We start from the raw sequence: 12026 nt of genomic DNA on the forward strand, positions 1-12026 counted from the left end.
CCTCTGGGAGGCTTCTGATGTGCACAGCTGGCCATGGCCCAGGTGGGAGGCCTCACATCCCAGGCCTGAGTCTCTGCTGATGCCTGCTGGCTCGAGGCTTGCACGGAGCGCGTCACATTGGAACCGATGGTTTATGCCCGGAGCTCTGGGCTTTATGGATGGGTTTCTTCTATGCTCTCACCCCCTTCCTGCCCCTGATACAGATCGTGAAATTAAGAAAATGTTGCCCCTGGGTGGGTGCTTATGGTTGCGTTTTCATCTGAAGCAGTCACACCAGAAACAACAGGGACAGAGTGGACCAGAACGTCTCTGAGCGCCTTCTCCCAGCTGGGATTTCCCAGGGTTCTCAGGCTTCTCATGTGAACCCGGGGCAGCTGTAAAGACTGCTGAGAAACAGCCAAGGGAAGACCTGGGGTTTTCTCAGAGGGATGCCAGCGGCACCGACAAGAAGGGAGCACAGGGTGGCACCTCTGTCTTCGAGGTGCTTGGTCTCCGGCCTGAGATGCCAGAGTGGAACCAACCCACGTGCTGTGCGGACTCCTCCGTGGTGCTGAGAGCAGTTTTCACACGCAGTGGGAGAGCTTGCGCCCTGTGTCTTGTCCCCCTGCCCCCCTCGACTCCTGGATCTTCTCTGATAGAGCAAGTGTGTTCCTACCCTTCTGTGTAAGCTCTCAGAGCATGTCCAAGGGGCATGACTCTGATGACTCAGTCACTCACTTGGTGGCTGGCAGGCTGGTTCCACTGGACCCTTGCCATGCTGGTGGGGGCAACTTTCCCTCCTAGCAGAATGGACACTTCCTCTGTATTTGGCATCTCAGTCTCTGTCCATCTGGCTGTGTGTGGCCATGGGCAGAGGTACTGAATGCCTTTTGTGCAGTCATCTGTGTCCTGCAGCTCTCAGGGCCAACTGGATTCATGAGGCAGATCGCCGAATGTCACCCTCAGCCAGAGGGTGGCATGTTCCTCCTGTACCACGAAGGCTGGAGGGAGGTGCCTGGCCAGCTCCTTGGTCCTTCTGCCAATCTGTCCTCAGATTAGCTTTCTTCTTCCTGTTCTTAAGATGCTACTGAGCATGTTCCAGGGTGGAAGGAGAGGGGATGCCAAAAGCAGAGCCGCTTGCCAGCGGGGTGTGTGCTCCTCCTTGGAGGACAAGTGGCTTCCTGGATGTCATCTCCTTCAGCCACACCTGTTTCCTTGAGCGACACAGGTGGAGCTGTGTTGCTTGTGCCTCTCACAGTGCCTGGTGCACAGATGGCACTCAGTATGTGCCTGCAGCGGGTAAGAGGCTGTGGGCTCCTGAGGAGGGTACTGCCCTGGTCTGGCGGGGAGCACTGGCCCCTGAGTTCTCTCCCTGCTTCGCTGCTCACTTCCGACTTCATTTCCCTCTGATCCCAGCAGCTGCCAGTTGTCTGCAAATCCATCCAGACTCACGGGGAGGCTGCTGAGAAGTCGGGTTTCTGAGTTCGTGTCAGACTCTGATTGGTCTGCAGGAGGCTGGCTCACGCCCTGGCACTCGGAAAGCACCGGAGTGAGGGAGATGTGAGTGTGTCAGCATTCTGTGTGTGGGCTTGTGTGAGTGTGTTTGTGCATAAGTATGCAAATGTGCTGCCCAGCCTTGGGTGTGTGTGTGCCTGGGGTTACGTATGTGAGTGTATGTGAGTGTGTACACATGGCTATGCTTATGTTAGTGCATGTGGATACATAGGGGTGGACACTTGTGCATATGGATATGTGTGTACACGCCCGAGGGTATGCGTGCTTGCACGTGTGTGAGGGAGTGTGTCTGCATGTGCCTAGGTATGTGTGTACCTGTCACTGTGTATGAGTGTGCTGTGTGTGTGTGTGTGTGTGTGTGTGAAGCCTGCTCTCTGGCTCTGCTCGGGTTGTGAAGTGCTGCTAACCTTGCTGCCTTCTTGCAACATGCAAGTAGCTCCTTCAGGATCTAGCACAGGCCTCTTGCTTTCAGTTTTATTCTGTTTTGCAGAAAAATTGGGAAGTGAATTGCGGGTATAGCAGCAGTGGTGCAGGGAGTTCATCTTGGTTCTAGGAGTCTCCAAGCTGGAAGCATCTCTTTGCCCACCCTGATTCTCCCTGGGGACTGCTGACTGCTCGTGGCTCCGCTGTCCCTGCCCCGGGGCCGCCCCACTTCCAGACTCTGCACTATGGCTGGCAGCTTGGCTGGCGCAGTGCTCTTGGCTGAGCTGAGCTGACCCAGTTCTGATGACTGATTGCCAACCAGCCCAGGCTGCTGCAACCAGGCAGCCGCTCGAATCCTACTTTTGACTGGCGGTGCAAGAACATTTGCTATGGCCACGCTGAGTTCTGACTCCTCTGATGACGGCAAGATTGTCCTATGTCAGACTCACGGTGTAGGTGTAGGTGTAGGTGTAGGTGTGTGTGTGTGTGTGTGTGTGTGTGTGTGTGTGCATGCACATATATTATTGTTGTCTTTTTGTTGCCAATTTGAGGTGTTGCTAACTTCATACTTGAAGTCTCAGGGTGCGGGGCAGGTGGCTGTCTTTCTTTCTGCAGGTCATGAGCACCTGCCCCAGTCCTGGCTGTGGGGCTGTGGTCTTCCGGGTCGCGGACTGGCTGAGGGTGGCCCCTAGGATGGACTTAGCACCCCACCTTCTCATGTTCCAGGGGCGGCAGGCAGAAGAGCAAACCAGCATGCTGGGCTGTGGTGGGAGAGGGGGACCCAGCTGTGCAGAAGGTAACCAGTGCCGGCACTGGCAGATGAACCCAACAAAGAGTTAGTCATTTTATCTCGGTCTGGGAGAGACAGTGGGCTCAACAGTGCTTTCGTTCCCCACAGTGAGTTTACATCATGCTTTGAAAAAGACATATTTGTTGATGACCAGTTTTGAGGAAAAAGCAGAAATTGTTAGAGGGCCCCACTGTGCTTTGGTTAGGTATTCTGAACATTTGTGGGCTCACTCAGACCACAACAGACATTTCGCTGCCTTCTACCCTTCCTTTCATTCCTACTACAGAGGCTTTGCCGTCTTCTACCTTGATTTGGGCCACAAATATCATGGAAAAGCTAAATGGTGTGCACACCTAACAGGAAGGCTAGACAAGATTGTGCAGAGCAGCCTGGGCAGGCATCCAGCTTACACCGTGAGGGCAACCCGGAGGCCCCTCCGCTCCACTCTGACTAGAGCTGGCGGGAGTGCCAGGGGCTGACGCCCCGGGCCTCCAGTGAGGTCCCAGATGTGGGTCACTGTGCAGGACTTGTGTGCAAAGACCCACACTGGAAACACAGTGTCCAGAGGTGACAGGAGCATGTGGCGGTCACTTACTTTGCTCTACAGGTTTCTTGTGCTCAAAGATGTGGGGTTGACCTGGGGCCCCAGCTCTTACTCCATTCCCAGGTTTCCACAAACATTTTCTCCCCGCACAAAAGGTATGCTCCCGGCCCCCTTGCTGCCCTGCTTTCTCCCGCTCTCGTTCTCTCTTCCTTTCTTCTAAAAAAACTTTAAAAATGTTGTCTTCAATTGACAGATTGTAACTGTATGTATGTAAAGAGTTCCATGTATTGTTTTGCTATATGTTTACACTGCAGAATGATTAAATCAAGAAAATGAACAAGTTCATCACCCGGCACACTTATCTTTCTATGGTGAAAACATTTAAAAGCTACTGTTCTAGCAATTTTGAAAAGTACAGTGCATTGCTCTTTGTCCTGGTCACCACTCTGTGCAGTAAGTCAGGAACGCTTACTAAGAAAGCTTCTTTCGCTGACTGGAACTGTACACCCTGTGCTCAGCTTCCCCCTTTCCCTCAGCCCCTGGGAAACACCACCTGCTCCGTTCCTACGAGTTCAACTTCTAAAATCTCCACAGGTAAGTAAGAGCAGTACAGTGCTTGTCTTCTTGTGTCTGGCTGGTTTCATTTAACAGAATGTCCTCTGCTTTCATCCATGTTGTCACAAGTGACAGGATGTCAGTCTTTTGCAGGCTAAATGATTTTCCATGGATACATGTATTGTGTGTGAGTGTGTGTGTGTATTACACTGTATTTTCTCTACATACTGCGTGTGCGTGTGTGTGTATCTATCTATCTATCTATCTATCTATATATCTCCCATTTTCTTTCTTCTTAACTGATTCATCAACTTAGGTTGACTACTCATCATAGCTATTGTGAGTCATACTCCCATGAGCATGGGAGTGTAGATATTTCCTCGGCATACTGATTTCAGTTCCTTCAGATCGATGCCCAGGACTGGGTTTACTAGATCATACAGGTGTTCTAGTTGAAGTTCTCTGAGGAATCTCCATGCACCTGGCCACAATAGCTATGTTAATTTCCATTCTCACCAACTGCTGCCAAGAGTTTCTTTTGTCCACATCCTTATCCGCATTATCTTTCATCTTCTTGCTCAAGGCCCCCAAACAGGTGTGAGATTCCATTTCCCTGATGGTCAGGGAAGAGGAGTGATTTTGTGTATCTGTTGTCATTTTTATCTTCTTCTCAGAACTGTCTCATTACCTGTTTTGCCCATTTTGATTGGGTTGTTTATTTTCTGGATATTGAGTTGAATTCCTTGTCTATTTTGGGTATTAGCAGCTTATCAGATATATGCTTTGCAATTCTTTTCCCAATCTCTGGGATTGTCACTGTAATCTGTTGTTTCCTTTGTTGTGCAGATGATTTTGGTTTGATGCCTTCTATTTGTCTAGTTTCACTTTTATTGCCCTTGCTTCTGGGATCATATCTAATAAACCTTTACCCAGACCAATGTTGGTTCTATTTCTCCTATGTCATTGTTTGGAAGTTTTATAACTTCATTTCTTACTGTGACATTTTTAATCCATTTTGGGTTGATTTTATAAATGGTATGAGATCAGATTCTAATTTTATCATTCTGCATGTAGATATCCAGTTTTCCCAGGACCATTTCCTGAAGAGACTGTCTTCTTCCTTCTTAGCATCTTAGTTGAAAATCAGTTTGCCATCTACAGATTCAATGCAATCCATACCAAAATTCCAATGTGATTATTCACAGAAATGGGAAATAAACAATCCTAAAATTCCTATGAAACCATAAAAGTCCTCAAATCACCAAAGCAATTTGAGCAAAAAACAAGCAAACAGCCAAATGACCAAATATAAACAAAAACTGGTGACATCAGACTTCCTGAGTTCAAAATCTATGAGCCAGGTAATCAGGACAGCACGGTCTTGGCATGAAAACAGACACGTGGATGAAGACAGCAGGATGCAGGGCCCAGGAGTAAATCCGCACATGCATGGCCAGCTGATTCTCTTCCTCTCTTTTGCTACGACTGTGTTCTTCCTCTTCTTTTCAGAAATCCACGCTCCTTTCTAAGCCTCTTTTTGATTGAACCAAAGTCTCCAGCCGTGGTGTTTCTGGCCTTCTGCCCTTGTTGTAGGGTCCCCAGTACTTGAGGTCCAAAGGCTCCTGTTCTCCTTGGTGGCCCGGTCAGGCAGGTCCTTTGGTTCTGTTTCCTGTCACCTCCAGCTTTGCTGTCAAGCAGTGCTTTAAATTTTTCTATGCCAGCTCAAACCCCACTTTACAAACCCCAGTTTGCACAGCCCCAAGAACACAGGTGTCCTTGTGCAGGTGAGCAAGGTGCTGGCCCAGGGGGGTCTGTCCCTGCCTCTCTCTTCAGCCCCCACCTCCGCAGTGCCTCTGGATGAGGTGGGGGTTGCAGGCCCGAGGCATGTGATGCAGCTCGCATCTGCTTCAGTTTGCCCTCTTTACTCTTCCGTTTTTGGGAAAAATGATTGCACTTCAAATGATTGCATTTCTTCATCTGAAAGAAGTCAGTTTGTTCTCCAACAAAATTAAATTTAGATAAAAGATTTACATCTTACAATACTATAGACACGAGTTGGATAGAAATTTCACTTTCTTTGCAGAAAGCTTGGCTACTAGTGTGGATATTTGGGCTCTATATAACAATTACCTCATACGTATGTCCTTTTTCTGCTTCTAACAATGGCTCAAAATACTTTTCTTCTGGAGTTTCATACCATTATTGCTCTGCTGGGAGGAAGAGGCGGGCTGGTGGCATTGTGTTTCCCAGCTACACAAAGGTAGACTGTGTTGAGCTCTGAGCTACATTTACACACATTCTCGGCTTGAGAATATGAAAAAAATCAGGATCAGAGAGGTAAGTGACTTAATCTGAGGAATTTGAATCCAAGTATCTCAAACTTGAGTCAAGTCTTAAATTCTACATGTTATTCACTTATGAGTTTTTAAATATTAGTTTTACCTGTAAATGATTAAAACCTGAGGCACAAACAGATGATTTTGTAGATCCGGAGCCAAAGTCCAAGGTTTCAGATTCCAAGCAGTGGATTTTATGCACGCGTGCGTGTGCATGCGTGTGTGTGCACAGCAATTATTAGTACTGATTTTGGCTGCATTTTAGGAAAGCAGTTCAAAGTTAGTGATTACACAGGAGACTCACAAACCCCACATCATGTTTGTTGTCTCCTTTGATTCTTCTTTTCTACAGTAAGTGTATTAATGGTTCAACAGCTATTTTTCAACACTTTGAATTTGGAATTAAGCAAGTATTACTCACAGTGAAGAACAAAGGGCCTCACTTTTGTTACTTGACTTTGGGTACGGTGTTGACCAGAGCATTTTTCTTTTTGCAAATACGGTTTTGACAAACCAGATTTCTCGAGCTTGCCAGCCAAGACCCGGTCACTGGGGGCTGCAGTTACTGGACTTACAGCCCAGGTCCTCGCAGCCAGAGCTGTCTGCCTGGTTCTGTTGCTCTTCCTCCACCCAAGGGGCCCATGGGGCAGAGACTGAGATTCCCTCCGAGGCTGGTTTCGCTCTTCTTCTGAAGACCTGCACCTTCAGGTCGAAGTGGCCAAAGTGTAGGCGTGTGTGTGCCTCAAAGCTGGGTGCGGTGCAAGGCGTGTTTAGGGTTCAGTATGTTGTTCTCTTCAGTGACTCATGCGTGTGGTCGCAGACACCCTGGTAAGCTCTGGGTAGTCCAGAGGGCAGCGGCACAGCTCAGCAGCTCCCTGCTCACCACCGTTGACATTTCTGCCGTCCCGGTCATTTGGGATTCCCTCCTGGCGTTCCCCCGGGTCTTGGATCTTTTCCTAACTCATACTGAGCTCCTCTTTCATGGCCCTTGAGCCTCTCTGGCCACCTCAATAGTCTCCCCTCCCTCCCTCCCTCTCTCCCGCTCTTCCTCTCTTCCTCCCTCCCTTCTTTGCCACGCTCTCTGCCAGATTGAACCCAGGGCCTTTGCACTAAGCTGCATCCCCAGCCCTTACTCAGGCTGGGCCTGAACTTTCAGTCTCTCAGCCTCTCTGAGTGCTGGGATTACAGGTGTGCACCAGCACGCCTGGTCCGTGCCACATAATATCTTATGTTCAGTTTCCAGAAGCACGGTAAATGCTCGAGAATTTTCAGGTCACCATGGTCTTATGACTAACTTCTTTGAGAACACTGCTTGAGTTTTAGGTAGGCTGCCTATTGATTTGAGATAGATATTCTTTATCATGTTAACCAAATTTTAAAATTTCTGTGTTGTTAAGTGACAAATTCTTTTTTTTTTGGTACCAGGGATTGAACTTGGGTCCTTGTGCTTGCGCAGCAGATAGCGAAACCGCTGAGCTAAATCCTCTGCCCAAAATTTCCGTGTTGTTTAGAATTTTCATCTGTAATAAGTGTTAAAACACATCAAAGACCTTTCAAGCATATTTAAACTTTGTTGTATTTGATTTTTTGAAGTGAGAAGTTATTATTTTAACAATAGATATTTTAATATTAAATTGCACATTATATTTTGTTGGAATGAATTTTTCTTTTAATATGCATTTTTTTTGGTACCAGGGATTGAACTCGGGACCTTGCGCTTGCGAGGCAGGCGACAGAACCACTGAGCTAAATCCCCAGCCCTGCATTTTCCTTTTAATGCACTGTTTAATCCAATTTGCAAATATTTTAGGATCCAGCTGTCTGCCTATCTTACATGTATTTGTCTCTGTCAAATGTGGGTATTAGTTTATATTAAATAATTATAAGGAATAAATTTTCTTGTACTTTTCTGTGCTCTCTAACATGCCATTAATGATCATTCCTTGATGCTATAACAAAATTACTTAGAAATTTATTAATATTAACTTGTGATCTTTTTCAAAATCAATTTTGTGTTTTGCAACAGTTTTGGATTTACAGAAGAGTTACAAAGATAACAGTATTCCCATGGATCCCACACCTGGTTTCCTTCAATGTTGACAGCTCCCATTAGAATGGTACATTTGTTACAATTAATGAACCAGCATTAATACCTTCCATTAGCTAAATTTCATTCTTGATTTAGATCTCTTCAGTTTTTATCTAAGGTTTTAGCCAGCTTTTCATTGTTGTGACCAAATTTTCGAGAAAAGCAATCTAAAGGAGGAAATGTTTATTTTGGCTCCTGATCTCAGAGGGTTCAGTCCATGGCTGGCTGGCTCCATTACTTTTTGAACTGTGGTGAGGCTGAAACTTCATGGCGGAAGGGTGTGGTAGCAAAAAGCTGCTCACCTCATGGCAGCTGGGAAGCAGAGCCAGAAAAGAAGGGACCAGGCACCAGATAGGGTGCCCGAGGACACGCTCCCATGACCCACTCCCTCAACGAGACCCAATTAAGTCTAGCTCACCTGTACTAATGCTAGCAAATTATGATCTCATCAGTAGATCAATCAAATGGTAAAGTAAGAGCTCTCCTGATACAATCACTTTCAAGCTCTTACCAGCAACCACACCTTCAACACAATGAGCCTTTCTTCAGAATAGGTATTTTTTTTTTTTTTTTTTCGTACCAGGGATCGAATTCGGAACCTTGCGCTTTCGAGGCAGGCGGTGGAACCACTGAGCTAAATCCCCGGCCCTCAGAATATGTATTTTGGATCCCAATCATAACACCCAGTGGCCCCTTTCATTCCATATTCCCATCCAGGATCCCTTAGGCTCTTTTTGACCATCACAGCTACTCAGATTTCCCCTTTTTCTGATAACCTTGGCAGTTTCAAGGAGAACTGGTTGGGGATTTTGTTGAATGTCTGTCTCTCTGTACAGATTCACCTGAGGGTTCTCTCATGACTGGACTGGAGTTTTGTGCCTGGAAGAAGGAACCAGAGGCAAACAACATTTTTATCACATTGTATCACAGTCTGTACTATGAATACAGTGCATCACTGTTGATGCTGACCTTCTCACCTGGCTCAAGTGGTGCCAGCTGGGTGTCTGCATTGTGAAACTGCACCCGTCCGCAGGACTCAGAGAGAAAGTCACCCAGGGGAGTCCAGACTTCTGGGGTGAAAGTTATGCTCTGTCCCCTTGAGGGCAGAGTAGCTACATGCTTCATGTGGGATACTTGCCTCCTCATCCCCATTTATTTATATCAGTGTGGACTCCTGGATATTGATTTTATATTTTGGGCTCTGATTCAAAATATGACTGTATTTTGTTGCTCCTATTGTTCCAGTTCTGGCTACTGAAAGCATTTTCAGTTGGCTCTATGTCCTTTTGACTTTGTGGGTTTTCTTTCTTTTTTTTTGAGCATTCTCTTGTTTTCTGTCAGTATAAAATGCTCCAGGTGCACGTTGTCCTAGGATTAGCCATTTGTCTGAGGAGAACTGGTTCCTTTTTATTGTAGAATGATATTAGAAATCAAGAGCTGGGTATTAGATTTGTGGTCTATTTTTGAAAGTAATTTTTGGAGACAAATATTTTCTATCTTTCCTCAAGCAGATTTAGATGATTTAAAATTTCCTGGAAAGCCATCAATTGTTCTGAAATTTTAAATTTAATCAGCATGTTCTTATACAAAGAACTTTAAAAGTCTTATTTCTAAATTATTTCCAGCTGTTATTAAAATCTGTTTTTGGATTAGTTTAGCAATTATATTTCTTCTTTCATTAAATTTTGATTTATTTTCTTCCTCCTGCTTTCTTTGGGGAAAACTGCACTATTCCACTTTTGTAAGTTTAGGAAATTTCAAAAGTAATTGTTTAGTTCATATCTTTTGGAAATGGGAAGAGGAATTTGGGGCAGGGGAGAGGCAGGAGAGAGAGGAGGGAAAGGGGGAATATAAAGAACTAAGATGCAATATGTAAGTACACCCATTTCCCATGGTGAGTGTATTTATTGTGTATCACACACATATAGTCATGAAAAAGGGGGAAAGAAAGCATTTATATAAATGAAATTTGCTTTTAAATACAGCACTGCTCCTACACCCCAGTTTGGCAGGGCTATGGCCCTAATGAAAATGGCAGCCATTCTAAAAATTAACTTTTATATATTCATTTACCCAGGAATTGTTTAAGAAGATGTTTAAAACTCCCCACTGGTTGGGCTGGCGATTTAGCTCGGTGGTTTTGCTGCCTGCAGGGTAAGCGCAAGGACCCGAGTTTGATCCCCGGTACAAAAAAAAAGTCTCCGACGGTGTTTTATTTAGGCTGTTGGTAGTTACTGTTAATTCCACAGTAAATTCCGTTGAGGTCATGGCTGTGTTCCCTACCCAGAAATCCCGCTTGCTTTTCCGGCCTGCGTGCTTGGCTCATGGCCTCTTCCTCCCTCCTGGAGGCCGGCGATGGTGGGCCGCTCCTCTCCAGGGCGCAGTTGTGAAGCGTGGCAGAGGCGGGAGGTGTGGAGGAGTCTCCAGAGCAGGCCTCCCTGACGTTTCTGGAGGGGAGCCCGAGCTGATGCTGCCGGGGCCTGTCTGCAATGGCCTGCATCGGAGGCTTCGGCGTGGACCTGAACGAGCTCCTTTAGGAAGAGAAGGGCCAGAGGCGCCTGCATTTCTCTATGACACGTACACTTGACACTCATCTCCTGTTTTTCAGTTAAATTTTAAACAACGCGATTGGCAGTGAGGTTGCACGGACAGCACACACGCTGTCGCCCTGCTTCCCTCTTGTGCAACCTCCAGCAACGACCAAAACGAAGAAGCTGCCCTGGGGGCTCAGCTCCAGACCTTGCTGGATTCCGTGGTTTTTCTACTGGTGTCCTCCCTGTTCCGGGACGGCCTGCGGTCCACCCTGCACACAGCTGTCCTGCTCCTTGGTGTCTTCAGCTGACAGCCCAGTCTCTCCTCATCAGAGACGCTCTTGGCACTTTCTAGAGTACTGGTCAGGTACTTTAAAAACGCCCTCAATTATGAGATTGCCTGACATTTCCTTGTGATTAGATGGAGGACGTGCATTTCCCAACCCATTCCTAGTCTGCACCTGTTTCCTAGTCTGCATTTTGTGAACCCTGAGACATTCACTTGCCTTTCCTTGGGCCACCCCAAGGGAAACGTGCCCCTTTGGGTGACCTGGGGATGGTGGCCACCAGTGGGCCCTGACTGAGCCCTTCCCAGCTCCAGTGACCCTGTCCTCTGGCGCCTTCCTTCTGCACACACAGGGCTCGGCCGTCACTTACAATCTTTCATGTCTAAGGCTACAGTCTCGACCTCCTCTCCTAAAGGCAAGTTCTTCCTCTTGTACCGTTGTTAATTGGCTCTTTCCAAACGTGACGTTTTCTGCATCCGGACCTCTGCTTTCACATTTTCCCATCTTCTTCCTGCTTTCCTCCAGAGCTTGTTTTGAGCGTGTCATGACAAACTGAAGGAGGCGCTCAGCCCTACAGCTCCCTCGGGACACTGAGCTGCCCCTCTAGCCAGCCGCTGCCAGATGAGTGTTAGTACTGCTGACACCAGCCTTTTTCTGGTCAGTGCTCTCACTGGCAAAGAGTTGACCTTGTGCTCTATTTTTATTTCCCTGCATGAATGCACACCTTTTGCTGTTTGTTTTGTCTTAAGAAATCATGACCCTGTAACTGGTCCTGTGGAAAGAAGAGAAATTACCTCACCTCAGCTGACAGCCAACACCCTAGGACTTTCCACGATCCGTTTTTAAGCAGCTTCTAACCCTAAGTGCTTCCTCCTTGCCCAAGTTATCAAGTCTGTCTCTGCTATGCACCCACCAAAAGGTCAGACAGCCCTGTGAGCTCAACACCAGGTCCTCCCTGGCCTCCAGGTACCTGGCCT

General features: G+C 46.9%; 1 long non-coding RNA gene across 7 annotated transcripts in view; it reads left to right on the top strand.

Moving 5' to 3' along the window:
- Window positions 1-256: 256 nt before the first annotated feature.
- The window catches only part of LOC101717515 (uncharacterized), a 40396-nt gene continuing 28626 nt past the window's right edge, over window positions 257-12026 (top strand). For 2 of the 7 annotated variants that reach the window (XR_015442174.1, XR_015442178.1), the window contains exons 1-3: window positions 263-1278; window positions 1396-3845; window positions 10840-11129. This is a non-coding gene — a long non-coding RNA (uncharacterized LOC101717515). Of the gene's footprint in view, window positions 1279-1395; window positions 3846-10308; window positions 11130-12026 lie in introns of all 7 variants that reach the window. The other 5 variants (XR_015442175.1, XR_015442177.1, XR_015442173.1 and 2 more) reach the window with 5 other exon arrangements.

This window comes from Heterocephalus glaber, unplaced genomic scaffold (assembly GCF_053883595.1).
Source record: "Heterocephalus glaber isolate CG9 unplaced genomic scaffold, H.glaber_assembly_v1.0 deba00001537, whole genome shotgun sequence".
Lineage (NCBI taxonomy): Eukaryota > Metazoa > Chordata > Mammalia > Rodentia > Bathyergidae > Heterocephalus > Heterocephalus glaber.